The following is a 16,226-nucleotide window of genomic DNA, read 5'->3' as shown; positions in this document are numbered from 1 at the left end:
AAGGGTCTCACCCGCTGCACAGAACAACATCCGGGGGCAAGGGGTGTCACTCAAAAACTATCCAGCCAATGAGAACGCATTCCACACAAAGCCCACCCACTCGAGAAGTTTGTGCCAAAAATGGCAATCAAACAGTCAGGCAGCGCAAACGAAACAGCTGACATTGAGAACAAAAGTCTGATCATTGAGAAAAAAAGACAAAACTGTAAACAAAATAACTAATGATAAGAAAAGTAAAAGTCTAATTATTTACACAATTACACAAACATCTTGATTGCAATTAATACATTTACTTGCTTGAGTTAGATTATATCTCTCAAATTTGTAAATATTTTTTTGCAATTTAAATTTTTTGTTTGATTCTTTTTGACACAAATCTAATTCCATAGGAATTGGGCAGTGTGTGTGTGTGTGTGTGTGTGTGCTTAGGGAACTGGGAAGTGTGTGTGTGTGTGTGTGTGTGTGTGTGTGTGTGTGTGTGTGTGTGTGTGTGTGTGTGTGTGTGTGTGTGTGTGTGTGCTTGAGGAACTGGGAAGTGTGTGTGCTTGGGGAACTGGGCAGTGTGTGTGTTCTTGAGAAGATTGTTTGTGCTTGAGGAAGTGATTCTGAGATGTTTTCTGCTTTTTCAAACTTTGATGGTTTCTGTTTGAAACTTTTCCCTCACTCTTGGAAAAACGTTTCCCACACAGCACAGATGAGGCTGGTGTACACAGAGAGTGTGTAGCCATGTTTTTCAGGTCAGAATGAACTGTTTTGTGGTTGGCCTAGTTTACGAGCCAGTCTTCTGTTCTTTCCAGGGGAGGATCTTCCAGGTCTTCGTTTCCTTAAACAACTGCATGTGCTGTGGCTCTTTGTACTTGACAGCCTCTGTTTGTCTCTTGATCCAACAGTCTCCAGAGGTCAACTCCTGAAAAATACTGAAGATCATCATCACCAGAAGTGTCATTATTCAGTAATTATTCATAAGAGAAGAAGAAAAATAACCTGTGGAGGCTGCTGCTGGAGCTGGAGGATGAGGCTGAGGTGGTGCTGATGCTGGAGGATGAGGCTGAGGTGGTGTTGATGCTGGAGGATGAGGCTGAGGTGGTGCTGATGCTGGAGGATGAGGCTGAGGTGGTGTTGATGCTGGAGGATGAGGCTGAGGTTCAGTTTTCAGACTCCACAGTTTGAATTCTACCATCGTTTGCTCTGAGTTTTTTTCATCACACACCTTGATGCGTCCTCCTGTGACTTCCTGCTGCTGGTCAGTCAGAGAAGTCAGGTCCATTATCAGTGGAGCCAGTGTCGATGCCACTGTATCTCTTTCCTCATAGAGGAGCTGAAGCATGTCAGAGGTGCTGTTCCAGCGTGTGCCTACCTCCAGCCTGGACAGAAACCAAATCAAGAGACGAGACAGCAAGATAGATTTAACTTCTTGAGTTATTGCTGTCACTTCAAAGTCAAGGTGGACCTTTTCAGTACGCAGGTTTTACTAAACATGATGCATCATGCTCTGGGTCTATGCAGTTAGCGTGGTTAGCAAAAGAAGCAACATGCACGGCTTTAAGGTCCAGGTTCATCTCTTTCTGTGAAGAAAAATATAAAGCTACGAGAAGAAGCCAATTGACTGAGCCTTTTCAGCAGTTTTACAATGTTTACTAAATGTTCCCACCACTTTGTTACCTGCTTCAGCAGCTTTTCTTCACCTTCTCCATCAGGTTAGCGGTAAATCCTAAAGAGCTACGTGCTAGCTGCAGAGTTCAGTCCTGTCTTTGTCAGATCAGATCCAGCTCCTCTAATGTCTGTTTACCTCAAACTGGGTGTAACATCCTCTTCTTCTGCTGCAGCAGGATCTACAGAGCCCAAACCTCTGGAGCTGAACCCTGGATCTGCTCGCTGCAAAAATAAAGAAAAAAAAGAAAACTCACCTATTAGGAGTGAAAGTATGCTCACACGTTTGCCTGTCAGGTGCTGTTGTATCTCACCTCACTTCATGTCATGTCTTTGTTTCTTTCTTTAGTTTCTTTGGAGATGGAAACCTTGTACAGAAGCAGAAATACTCAAACGTACAGTAAATTAGCAAGGAGCAGGCAGAAAGCAGCAGTCAAAGTTCCTTTGCACTATAACACACATGAAGCTGGCCAATGGACAGGAAATGAGCACCTCGGTGTTAGGGAGGCAGCTATAATCCATCAGATAAAACCAGAGAATGGCTTTGTAGCTGTCAGGTCACAGGCTTTAAATATGAAGACTTACATTTCCATGGATACAACACCTGAGTCTGAGCTGTTTGAGCATCTGTGGAAGGAAACTCACAAGTTTGACGTCTTCAGGTTGTTGACTTTGTAACTTTGTCATTTTCTAACTGGCTGTGACTTTATCACTACGCTGTTGAGAGTGTGTTACATCACACGCTTCTTCTGTTTGACGCTTCTAATTTTTTTTTTTTTTAATGTTTTCCCTAATTTGAGCCCTCCACCTCCATCAGAGGACAAATAACTTTATTCTAAGCTGCAGTTTCAGAACTTCTCTCATTTTCTTTTTGAATAACTAAGTCCTATTTTGAAAGTATTTGTTTCCAGGCTACATAATTAATGAGACGATATTTTATCACATTTTTGGCCCGCCACCACCCCCCCTCATCGGAGGACAAATAACTTTATTCTACATTTAAAAAAACTATTTCAGAACTCATAATTATATATTTTATTATATATTATTATCTATTATATATTATTAAACTGAATATTATGTTGGACACAAGAAATAATTGATTTTTTTCTTTTCTGTTAATTATTACCCCGCCACCACCCCCCCTCATCGGAGGACAAATAACTTTATTCTAAAATAAATTTAAAAAAACTATTTTTGGGATTGTCTAACCATTTTTGATTTTTTATTTAGTTTAAATTTTTATAATTAGAAATAATAGGATTCTAGTCTTTTATTGTTTACACCATTAGTTTAAATGTTTGTTTTTTTACCTATACATCAGTCTATTCATTAATATTGATGGTTGTTTCTAAACTGTTATAAAATATCTTTATTCTGATTTAAGCTGATTAAAATATTTGACCCTTTTTAACTATTTGAAGGTAAACTAATTATAATAGAAATATTTTACTTAATTAATTATGCACCTATTATTGGACCACAAATAAGCTCTGACCTTTTTTATAATATTAGTTCAATGAAATATTTCGTGTAAAAAAAAAAAAAAAAAAAGGCAATTTTTGGTGTGTTGTCCAACCTTTAAGTTTTACCCGCCACCACCCCCCCTCATCGGAGGACAAATAACTTTATTCTACATTTAAAGAGCTATTTAAGAAAAAACATAAGTGTAGGTAAACTATTTTTTATACAGATAAAGAAATTAATTTGACAACAATTTTTTTTCTGTTTTTATTAAACTAGATAATTTTTTTTTTGACAAACACTGACTTTAAAATTTGGTTTGAATTACCTCTGAAGAAACTCTTTTCTTCTATTTTAAATAAGATTAACTGTTTATTAGTGAAACTGATGATTATGTTGGACACACGTGATAAGATACTTTCAATTTTTCTGTAAACTTTTACCCCGCCACCACCCCCCCTCATCGGAGGACAAATAACTTTATTCCACATTAAATGTAAATGAACTATTTTAGAGATTGTCTAACTATTTTTGGTTAGTTATCTTAGTTATCTAGATTTTCATCATTATTATCAGAGAAACTAAATTCTTTATTGTTTCCATTATTAGTTTAATGTTATGTTACATAATTATCAGTCTATTTGTTAAAGCAATGTTTGTTTCTAAACTTTTCCAAATAAAGCTCATCTGATTTGACCTAGTTACCATTTTTGACCTTGTTTTCAAACTGTTTTAAGGTAAAAATTGATATTTTGGAAACCACCACCACCATAATTATGTGAGACACATGATTATTAAGTTTGATTTTCTCATGTTAGCTCTTACCCCGCCACCACCCCCCCTCATCGGAGGACAGATAACTTTATTCTACATTAAAATAACAATTTTAGTGATTGTCTTACTTTATTGATGTACCTTTTTTAGTTCTAATCTTTATTATTATTGGAAATTATTTAAGAATTTAATAGTATTTCAAAGTAAAATGATCTTTTTGCAAAATATTTTTTAATCAAATTTAACACCTATTACTTTATTACAAATAAGCTCTGAGATAATTTTTGAATATTTTATTTTGAAAAAAAAAAAAAAAAAAGGCTATATTGTTGAATGATGTGTGGTCCAACCTATAACCCACACCCTGCCACCACCCCCCCTCATCGGAGGACAAATAACTTTATTGTACCGTATAATAAAATTCTAGCTTTTGTTTTTAATTTTAATTTTTATTTTTTTTTGGTTTACTGTTAACTAAAGCCATCAGTGAAAATGAAACTGTTCAACTGTGAAATGTGTTTTTAATTTTCTTTTTATTTAAATGTATGTATGTAAAAAAATAATTCAAATACCTACCAAATACTTACCTGTCCTCTGTCTCCTCACCTCCTTCAGTCTCACCCCTTAATTCCACCGCATGCGCCGCGCAACGCAGCGGAGCGCCGTGGTCTTGCTCTGATTGTCAAACCTCACTGGAAGCAGCGCGCTTTCTATTTGGAATCTTCCGGGTACTTCACACAGTGACTTCCTGTCTAGTGCTTTCTTATCCACAATGAATTTACGAGGTTTGGAAGCGGCCGCGCAGAAAATAGACCTACAGCGTATTTCTCACGCCACGCTTGCAGTGGAATTTGCCTGATTACAATGGAATATAACGCAAGGTTCACACAGGACGCGCTGCGCGCAGAATGGAAGCGCCGCGCACAGCAGTTTCAGATCGGCACCGGGGTTAACTGATGTAGTTGTTCACACAACACTCCACTCTGCTTCTCTCTATTTTTCCGCAAGCCGCACACGGCAAGCGCCAGTTGTAAAGTTTGGACGGAGCAGATGGAAACGTCCGATCACTGCCGAGCTGAGTCGATGTCCGATCACACACACACACAGCGCAGCAGAAAACGCTTCATGTGTGAACAGCCAAGTGCCGTGGGCGGCGCCTCTGTTCCGCGCGGGGCGCTTCCTGTGTGAATTTAGTGTAACGCTAAGTTCACACAGGAAGTGCCGCGCGTGGAACGGAGGCGCCGCGCGGAACAGAGGCGCGCCCATGGCACTTGGCTGTTCACACATGAAGCATTTTCTGCTGCGCTCTGTGTGTGTGTAATCAGACATCGACTCAGCTCGGCAGTGATCGGACGTTTCCATCTGCTCCCTCCAAACTTTACAACTGGCACTTTCGGCGCGCGCAGCTCGCGGAAGAAATAGAGAGAAGCGGAGCGGAGGCGCTCCAGAGCGCGGGCTGTTCTGCGCGCTTGCTGTGTGAACAATTACATCAGTTAACCCCAGTGCCGATCCGAAACTTCTGTGCGCGGCGCTTCCGTTCCGCGCACGGCGCATCCTGTGTGCACCTTGCATAACGTGTGTACCCGCCGAAAGCGTCACCAATTTTTCGCACGTTGATATTACATGTAGAGTCAATTTAGAACCGCGAATTGACGCTGCGTCGGGGTGAGCATAGAGCGGCGTTAAGGGTTCAAGCGTTGAGCGGTGAGCGTTTCTAACGAAAAACACTCGCTGCTCACCGCTCACCGCTTGACTCTCTAGTTGAAATAATTGAGCTTTTCGAGCGAGCGTCTTGACGCGCCGGGACAACCTATCAGCGTGGAGATCGTCAACGATGGACAGGCGCTCCGCAGCTGGAATGGAGCGCCTATAGCTGGTTTCCAGGCGGGAGATCCTGGCACCAACCCTGGACAGCAGGTCTTCAAACTGGGCAACAGTCAGCCTGAAGTACCGCTGGAACCGGCCGTCGTCCAGACGCAGCTCCTGCAAGAGACGGTGGAACTCACCGAGCTCACACCGTCTCCGTAGAGTAGCATGCATCCAGTACCGACGTCTGCGCAGGTACAGAGCAGCGATGGCGGTGATCGGAGCCATGCTCGACAATAAAATGATGATGGCCGACTTTTTGGTGCAAGGAAGCCGCGGCGAGCGTTTTTTGCATATTTGTACCAGCGTCAAAACTCCAGCATCTAGCGCGATTTCACTTGACGTGCTAATACATTCGCTCTCAACGCTTTCAGTGGGAACGCAACGTAAGTGCTCTGCAAGGGCGCGACGCTGCACTGCGCTGTGCGGCGCGTGCGGTGGAATTTAGGGGTCAGTCTCTCTGCTTCCTCCTGTCTCCGTCTGTACACCTCCACTATTCTCAGTCTCTGCTCCTCCTCCTGTCTCCGTCTCTGGTCCTCCTCCTGTCTCCGTCTCTGCTCCTCCTCCTGTCCCCATCTCTGCTCCGCCTCCTGCATCCGTCTGTAAAACTCCGCAAATCTCAGTCTCTGCTCCTCCTCCAGTCTCTGTCTCTCCTCTTCCTCCCTCTGTCTCCATCTCTGCTCCACCTCCTGTCTCAGTCTGTAGAACTCCGCTAGTCTCAGTCTCTGCGTCTCCTCCAGTCTCTGTCTCTCCTCTTCCTGACTCTGTCTCAGTCTCTGCTCCTCTCCCTGCAGTCTGAGTTGCTCCTCCTCCTCCTGCAGTCTGCGTCTCTCCTCCTCCTCCTGTGTTAGTCTCCTTTCTCTTCGTCTTCTCCTTCTCTCCATACTTACCTGTCTGTCTCTCTCCTCCTGCTCCAGTTTAAGTCTCTCCTCCTCCTCTTCCTGCATCCTTAGTTGCTCCTCCTCCTCCTGTCTGCGTCTCTCCTCCTCCTCCTGTCTTAGTCTCCTTTCTTTACGTCTCCTCCTTCTCTCCATACATACCTGTCTATCTCTCTCCTCCTGCTCCAGTTTAAGTCTCTCCTCTTCCACTTCCTGCATCCTTAATCGCTCCCTCTCCTCCAGCAGTCTGCATCTCTCCTCCTCCTCCTGTCTTAGTCTCCTTTCTCTTCGTCTTCTCCTTCTCTCCATACTTACCTCCCTTTCTCTTTCCTCCTGTCTTAGTCTCTCCTCCTCCTCCTCCTGTAGTCTGAGCCTTTCCTCCTCCTCCTGTCTTAGTCTCCTTTCTTTACGTCTTCTCCTTCTCTCCATACTTACCTGTCTGTCTCTCACCTCCTGCTCCAGTTTAAGTCTCTCCTCCTCAGCCTGCAGTCTGAGTCTCTCCTCCTCCTCCTGTAGTCTGAGCCTTTCCTCTTCCTCCTGTCTTAGTCTCCTTTCTTTGTGTCTTCTCCTTCTCTCCATACTTACCTGTCTGTCTCTCACCTCCTGCTCCAGTTTAAGTCTCTCCTCCTCCTCCTGCAGTCTGAGTCTCTCCTCCTCTTCCTGTAGTCTGAGCCTTTCCTCCTCCTCCTGTCTTAGTCTCCTTTCTTTGCGTCTTCTCCTTCTCTCCATACTTACCTGTCTGTCTCTCTCCTCCTGCTCCAGTTTAAGTCTCTCCTCCTGCATCCTTAATCGCTCCTCCTCCTCCTGCAGTCTGCACCTCTCCTCCTCCTCCTCCTGTCTTAGTCTCCTTTCTTTTCGTTTTCTCCTTCTCTCCACACTTACCTCCCTTTCTCTTTCCTCGTGTCTGAGTCTCTCCTCCTCCTCCTGTCTTAGTCTCCTTTCTCTTCGTCTTCTCCTCCTTTCCATACTTACCTGTCTGTCTCTCTCCTCCTGCTCCAGTTTAAGTCTCTCCTCCTCCTGCAGTCTGAGCCTCTCCTCCTCCTCCTGTCTTAGTCTCCTTTCTTTTCGTCTTCTCCTTCTCTCCATACTTACCTGTCTGTCTCTCTCCTCCTGCTCCAGTTTAAGTCTGTACTCCTCCTCCTCCTGCAGTCTGAGTCCTTCCTCCGCCTCCTGTCTTAGTCTCCTTCCTTTTCGTCTTTTCCTTCTCTCCATACTTACCTCCCTTTCTGTTTCCTCCTGTCTGAGTCTTACCTCCTCTCTCCTTCTGTCCTCCATACCTACATGTTTGTCTTTTTCCTCCTGCTCTCTTTTCAGCCTTTTCTTCTCCTCCATCACCAGTCTTTGCTTCTCCTCCTGCTCCTGTCTCATCTCTCTCCTCCTCAGCCTGGCCATACTTACCTTTCTCTCACCCCCCTCCTGCTCTTGTCTTGGGCGCTCCTCCAGTCTCTGTGTCATCTCCATCATCAGTCTCTCCCTCTCCTCCTGCTCCTGTCTCATCTCTCTCCTCCTCAGCCTGGCCATACTTACCTTTCTCTCTTCCTTCTTCTGCTCCTGTCTTGGGCTCTGCATACTTTTGATTTCTCTCCTCAAGTTTCTCCTGCCTTTCTCTTCTCCTCTCCTCTCCTCTTTCTCCTCTCTCCTCCAGTCGTTGTTTTGAATCAGTTTGTTTGTCTCTTGCTTCAGTATTCTAAATCAAAAAATATATCACAATTCAAAAATAAAGCCAAATTTATTTTGTTTTATGTTGTTCTTTAGTGTTATTTATCTCTTTATATTTATTTACTGTTTACAAAATGTTTGCGTGAAATGAATCATTACATGGAAGCTACAGCGTTAAGGAGCATGTATTTAAAGTTCTGACTAATGAACCCTGTTCAAATGGTAGTCAGGGTTATTATAAGACCACATTCTTACACTTTACTTTGACACCAGTCCAAAACATGATATTTAAATATCTTTGCAAACAACAGAATGAAGTCTTTTCATGTTAGTATTACACAAACAGTCCCAAAGACATATCAACATATTTGTATTGATGGAAATGAAAAAGGCTTTACTTTAACCATTTATACACCAACAGTGGTCAGCACAATAGAATAGAAATCTCATTTAAAACAGCACTCTCACGTAAACAACAGAGTAATTTTTCAAATTACAGATTACTGCTGACATATCTGTTCAGTAAAAGTCAAAACACATAATGTTTCAGTAAAAAAGAAATATTCCTTTATCCATCGTGTTATTTTTAGATTTAACAGTGTACTGTTTGGATGGTTATTCAATTTTTCTGTCAGCAGCAAAACAGAGCTGTTCAATGCTAGCTTAAACCCGACATGTGTTATTAAATATGCAGCCGTCTGTGAGCTGTTGATGTATGAAACGCTGCGGACACCTCGGCTGAAAATATTACCAGGACAGACATATTTAACTGTAGTAAAGTTATCTCTGTGGCCCATGAAGGTATGCTACACTAATATTCTGTCCTCAATATATGTTTAGCACTGTGCTGCAGCACGTTTTAACTTACATATTAGCCGAAAAATGTGTAAACAGATGAGAAACTAGCTTGTGTTGCTATAGCAACGGCTTTGCGACTACCGAGTTAGCGCGGCAAAAATTGTCCTGTTTGAAGTCATTTATACCATTTAAATTTGTATGAATGCGTTAAAAAAAGAAAGATAAACCAACACAGAGTTAACTTTAGTAGTTTAAACACAAAACGGTTCTTTCTTTCAACACAAATCTGAAGGATAAGCTTGTTTTGCTCAACTTTCAAGTATAAATTCGATGAGAAATGTCCACAGCTGAAACTATCACAGCTTAAAGCTACAAAACAGTCTTTTAACTTAAAATTTTACACTAGGAAATGAATTTAAGCACCCCTTTCATACTAATTATCATCAAAGATCCGTTTCACCACAACTGATGACTTGATCTCTGTCAAACTTTTTAAAAAAGTCACAGTTCTTCACATGAAATACAAAAATACAGTCATGAAACACACAATATGAAGCTTATTTCAACGAAAATTGCATTTTATTGAGTTGTGCTTAAGCTAACCCAGCTTTAGCAGAAAAAAGTGCGACATACCTCTCCAAGTGCCTTGGTGAAAAAGGCGGAAGGAACGTTCAGCGTGATTTTATACCCCGGTGGAATTACTGGATTCCAGAATTCATCTGCACCAATCAAATTCAGACGCAACCCCTGCGTCCCTGACGTTATAACAAAACGAAAAATAATAAAAAGTATTAAAACAGGTGTTAAGAGTCTAAATCATCAACGCTCCGATAAATGCTCGAAATAAAAAAAAAAATCATTTGTTTTCGTTCATATATTTGATCTTTTTCAGTTACACAAGCTCACGTCCAATCCGGTAGTTGACACACGCATGCGCACTCAGCACATAACGCGATTTAATTTCAAAATGAATCAAATCATTAATAATTATTTTAGAAAATACAAACATAAATTTTATGAGTAGGAATTAAGAGTTTTGATCGGAAAATTTAAATTTTGAAAGTGGGATAAGCGTCTCTCTTTTAGTGAACTCGCGATGAACGAAACTCATCCCGACCGTAGGAGGGCGGTATGGAGCCGACCGTTCCCTCACAGCTAATATATTAGCTTTTAGATGACGGTGAGATAAAGAAGACGACACCTAAGGAGGAGAGCTGACACAGGAGGAAAGGTGAGATTACTGACATTTTTATCATTGTTTAGTTTACCGTGTAATGAAGCAATACTTGGAAATCTACTTCAAACACCGGTATTTCTACGTAACAAAGCGAGATTACAGCCTGAGCTGTGACTGTACACTGCTTCTTTGCATTGTTTTACCCTTTGAAGACATGATAAAAACATCTTTAAGCTAGTTCAAATCTTCTTTTTTCCTTCCATAGCAAACACTTATGAAGCTCTCCTGCTCAGACAGCAAGAGAGGCAGAACATATGGAGGTTGGGTTAGAGTCAAGAGAAAGGAAATCCACAAATTTAAGCCAGATAATTTTTACTGCTTACACAAAATGATGTCAAACAGTCAGTGAAGCGATTGGTACGAAATAAATACTAACAGAGGTTTGAGGTTAGTCGGTTTGCTTCAGGAAATATAAACAAGTGTTTTTAAACGAGTGTATAATCACTTGATATGAAATATGATTCATCTGTAAACTTTGGGTGAGACTTTGATATCCACATAAAGAGCAGATCTCCTTCACGTTTCTACAGTAAGACAGAACACACAATCTGCTGACACACACACATTGTTGTATTCAGAAGAAAATGCTTTCACTGAAAAACTAATGTCTTTTGTTTTCACTCTCATCTATATTTTCATTATTAGTATCACACTCCTTTTATAAATCTCAGAATTTGTTCCATTTTTTAAAATTGCCTTTGCTTTTTGTCTCATATTGTAAATTTTCTCATTTTTTATTTTTTTTGTGAATTGTATTTAACAGTTATAGAAATATATTTTTTCCACATTAAATCTCATTCATTTCACATCTCAAAATTCACAACTTCATAATTTCACTTTTTATATTTGTCATATGTTGAAGGTGCCTGTGATACACCTGGATAATAATTGAGGCACTTCTGTTGGCTTTTTGATGAATGAAACTCCACGTTTTGTTTACTTTTTCAATGGTCAGTCTATTTATTTTACATAATCAACTTTTAACTTGTGTAACACAATTACCAAATGTTTGTTTACCCTTCCACAGCACCATACTGCCTCAATGTACAGCGGTTAAAAACTGTTTGACCTCGTTGGGTGAAACGCCACACCTGAGTCTTGTTATTATGATCACATGAATATGGTTTTGTGTTATTGTAGTGCATTTTTTGCATGATTGTTGTTTTTAAACCGAGATTTTTTTTTTTTCAGTCATTTGATCCCAAGGCTTTGATTTTTGGATTGTTGTGAATTAACTTTATTACCCAGGAACCTTTGCTGTCACTGGCTGTAAATGATGCGTTTGCTGTTCAGTGCTGAATGTATGTTTTGTTCTTCGTCGTTGCAGGAGTCTCCACATTACACCAATGTCCAGGAGCTGAAGTATTTAGATCTGGTCATAAGTGAAGCGCTGTGTCTCTACCCTCCAGGGTTCAGGTAAGTACGGCACGTCAAACACAGCCCAGGTTTAGCTTTTCACTAAGGTTATATTTTCCCATCAATAGATTAATCAGAGTAAGTCAAAAAGAGGGACCAATGTTTAAAGATCTGTTCAAGATCCAAACCAAAAACAGACAATGTGTCCCTAAAGGCGTGACGATGGAGATCCCAGCAGGCTTCCTTCACTGTGACCAGGAGCACTGGCCAGAGTCAGAGAAGTTCATCCCTGAGTGGTAAGAGGATGCTCTTTCTGCTCAGTCTCTGTGTGTTTGTTTCAGTTTCACCTCAGGATTTCAAGTCCACTCAGACCAGAGGCCTACATCACGAAGCAGGATTAGTGTCTTAGCGAGATAACTTCAGGGTTAACTCTTGATTACCGATAGCACGAAGCGGGTTCCTTTTTTATCAGAGTAGATCACCATGGTGACCTACTCTGAGCGGCTATCCTGCCCTGGAGCGGGATAAGTTGGAGGTTGAATCTGATCCTACAAAAAGCCCCTCCCACTGGCCAATCGGCTTCTCAGAAACAATGACCTGCCCTTTTCTCCCAAACCCGGTGGACAGAGGCGCACAAGTTGTAAGAAGAGCTTTACGAAGAGAAAGATCGATCAGATCCACTCGATCAAAGCGACGATTCGCTGTAAGAGAGGTATAGGTTCTGACGGCCCGGACTACTCTACCTCTGTGAAATATTTGAGCCGTACATATCCCGTGCAACCCGCAGGAGTGGTGCACTAACTGTCCCACAGTCATTGAGCATCTCCCTGTGATTCTTTGCCACAGGCAGCTACATGTACTCTGTCGGGGATGAGGAGCGGCTGAGCAAGTTTACGGCATCCCGCGTTGTGATTCAAGTGGCTGCTGCCCTCACGTAATTTAGGGATTAATTCATAGCGTTCCCAGGATAAATGAGAAGGAGGTGGAGCCAGTTACCTGTGATAGGAGCTGATTCTGAACAAAAGATGAAGGAATTCTAGCTCATATTTTATCAATGAAATGTACACACAGCAGAACATATCACCACTTTTTTTGGGAACATTTTAGGGGGAGCTGAGCTTCCCTTGTAGTCTTAGAGCAATCCACTGCTTGAAACAGACTTATCAGACGTGATGATGTTCTTGGTTTTTATCTGCTCCCATGTTCTTCTGACTCCAGAAGGATTACATCTGGGAGAATGACATGATAATTGGAATACACGCAAGTCATTTGCACAGTAGCATTTATTATTTTATGAGATTTAGAAGTGTGATCACTATCACACTGAGCCACTGATGAGTAACTTAGGCATTTACACAGTCTGCTATGCGTTGCCATGCATTTTGCCTGCAGTTGGCCACTGCTACCGTGTTCCCCCTTACAGAGTTACTGCTTCTCTCCTCCTTGTATTGCTGCATTATCAGCTGCTGCTCTTCAGCGGTGAAGTATGGAGCTTTCTTAGTCGCTCATGATTGTGATTGGTCAGCTGCCTCAGAGCCCTCCTCTTTTACGTGCACGTTCATGGCTCTTGATGAGTCAATCCTGGGTTGAGTTACCGTGTTGATAACTTGTGTCGTGCTATCGATTATCCTGATTGCCATTGTTACGGTTAATCAAACCTGGATAGATGTAAGTTACCGCGGATAAGTTGACCGCGTCAGCCCGTCTAGCACCAACAACCATTCCACATTCAAAGTCTCTGCCATGTGATTGGTTGATTAGATATTTGTGTTTGCTAGCAGCTCAACAGGTGATCCTAATGAAGTGCAGGGTGATTGTATTGTTACCATCTGTGTTGTATGATCTGATCACAGAGGATTCATCATGTGAACAACTCCCCAAACTCTTTTTCTACCAAACTGCAGCATTTCCACCATGGTACGATATCACCACCTAGTGTTGAACAGAAAACATTACAGTGTGACTCTGTGTGTGAAGATGGCTGTTTTCCAAACCGCCTACTACATACTACATGTGACTGTAGTATGTATTAGTCACTATATAATACCTACAGCTTTTGCTTGTAGTATGTAGTATGACTGTTCTGTTGGGTCTGTTTTGTAGTTTACTTCTCTGGTTTCCAGTCTCTGAAGGTGGAGCACAGAATCATCATTCTTGATTTTTAATCTTACACCAAAAGTTATATCATTGACTGAAAATAAATCTGGATTTTTATTTTTACAGCTGATGAAAAAAACACTTCCATATAATCCATGTATGGTTAAAAAGGGGTAGTTAGTCTTTTATATGGGCTTTAATGAATTTATAGAAGTAAACACATCTTTTACAACCAGAAGTGACAGGATTTACAGGTGCTTCTCATCACTTCACTTCTATCTCATGGACCATATAACGTTAATGCTGGGTGCATCTCAAAGCTCCAAAGTTTCATCCTTCCTTCCTCCACTTGCGTCGTTCACTTACATCTTAGTCCCTCCTACCAGAGATGATGGAGAGACTGAGGAAACGAAGAGAGGAGAGAGGATGGAGGAGATTTGTTTTTAGAGCAATGGGACATCAGTACCAAGGATTTGTCTAACCTATTTAACAAACACATAACCATGAAGAAAACCTGCTCCCTGTTTATTCTGTGAGCAAAATCAAACTCCACATCATTGACTGTCCCCAAACTCCTCTGGTGCTAGGTATTCTTTGGCTTCAACTGCAACTCTCAGATTGATTGGACATCAGGTAGAATTATCTCTTGGAGCACCTTTTGTCATTCTAACTGTTTGCATTCTGCCCTTGTCCCAGCCTTTACAGAGCCACCGACCCAGCCAGAACCTTCTGACCTGTCCAACGTTCCAGAGGAATACCACAACCTGGCCCCAGTGTTCAGCAAACATAAAGCTCTATCTCTGCCACCACACCGTCCTTACGACTTTGCAATCAACCTGCAGCCTGGAGCCCCCCTGCCCAACTCTCGACTCTACAATCTCTCTCCACCGGAGTCTGATGCTATGGAGAAGTACATTCAGGACTCCCTTGCTGCAGGAATCATTCGTCCCTCTTCTTCACCGCTGGGTGCAGGTTTTTTTTCGTTGACAAGAAGGATGGTGCACTTAGGCCCTGCACTGATTACCGTGGCCTCATTAACATCACTGTTAAAAATAAGTATCCATTGCCTTTAATGAGCTCTGCTTTTTCCCCTCTGCACAGAGCCACTGTTTTCACAAAACTGGATCTCAGAAATGCCTATCATCTGGTTCGTATTCGTGAGGGTGATGAATGGAAGACTGCATTCAACACTCCTCTGGGACACTTTGAATATCTGGTAATGCCCTTCGGATTAACTAATGCACCAGCAGTGTTCCAAGCCTTAGTGAATGATGTCCTCTGCGACATGCTCAACAGGTATGTTTTTGTCTATTTGGATGACATACTAATCTTTTCCAAGTCCCTCTCTGAACACAAGAAGCATGTTCACTTGGTCCTCCAGCGTCTTTTGGAAAATAAGCTGTTTGTCAAGGCAGAGAAATGCGAATTTTATGTCCCACAGATTTCCTTCCTTGGCTACATTATTGCACAGGGAGAGGTGCGAATGGACCCTTCTAAGGTTGCAGCAGTGACAGAGTGGCCAACACCCACTAACCGCAAGATGCTCCAACGTTTCCTTGGTTTTGCTCATTTTTACAGGAGGTTTATCAGGAACTACAGCCGCCTTGCTGCTCCACTGGCTGCTCTCACCTCCACTGCGTCCCCTTTCTGCTGGTCAGCAGAGGCCGAATCAGCTTTTAGAGAGCTCAAGTGTCGTTTTGCCTCTGCCCCCATTCTGGTCCAGCCTGACCCTACACGCCAGTTCATCGTGGAGGTGGACGCCTCGGATACTGGGGTAGGTGCTGTTTTATCGCAGCGTGCTGCAGACAGTAAACTCCACCACTGTGCCTTTTTTCCCGCAGACTCTCTCCAGCTGAGCGGAATTATGACATTGGAAATCGAGAGCTACTTGCAGTTAAGCTGGCCCTTGAGGAGTGGCGCCACTGGCTGAAGGGGGCAGTAGAACCTTTTGTGGTGTGGACCGATCACAAGAACCTCTCTTACATTGAGTCTGCTAAACGTTTGAACTCCAGGCAAGCCAGGTGGGCCTTATTTTTTGTAAGATTTAATTTTGTCCTAACCTATCGTCCTGGCACCCAGAACACCAAGCCGGATGCCCTGTCCCGTCAGTTTTCTGAAGAACCCAGGCCTGCACCTGAACCTATCCTACCAGCAACCTGTGTTGTGGCAGCTGTTACCTGGGAGGTAGAGTCTCTGGTAAGAAGGGCCCAGGACCAACAGGCTGACCCAGGTAATGGTCCAGATAACTGTCTGTTTGTCCCTGACTCTGTGCGTTCTCAGGTCCTTCAGTGGGCTCATTCCTCACGCTCTACCTGTCATCCTGGCATCAACCGGACTCTGGCCTTCCTGCATCACCGGTTCTGGTGGCTCGAAACAAGACCTCCAACAAGCCAAGTTCTGGTCTCCTTCGCCCCCTTACCAATTCCCGCCCGTCCCTGGTCACACAT

At 42.6% G+C, this 16,226-nt stretch overlaps 1 long non-coding RNA gene across 1 annotated transcript; it reads left to right on the top strand.

The window, feature by feature from the left end:
- Nucleotides 1-10,253: 10,253 nt before the first annotated feature.
- On the top strand, nt 10,254-14,710 carry LOC141796162 (uncharacterized). Its single transcript, XR_012598875.1, has 4 exons — nt 10,254-10,320; nt 11,654-11,742; nt 11,897-11,978; nt 14,476-14,710. It is a non-coding gene; the product is annotated as an uncharacterized LOC141796162 (long non-coding RNA).
- Nucleotides 14,711-16,226: the final 1,516 nt, after the last annotated feature.

Source organism: Halichoeres trimaculatus, unplaced genomic scaffold (assembly GCF_033239565.1).
Source record: "Halichoeres trimaculatus isolate MK-OKI-2021-1 unplaced genomic scaffold, fHalTri1.1 fHalTri1_scaffold_1, whole genome shotgun sequence".
In the NCBI taxonomy this organism is placed as follows: Eukaryota; Metazoa; Chordata; class Actinopteri; order Labriformes; family Labridae; genus Halichoeres; species Halichoeres trimaculatus.
The sequence above is the reverse complement of the archived record's forward strand: the minus strand, read 5'-3'. Positions and strand labels throughout refer to the sequence as shown.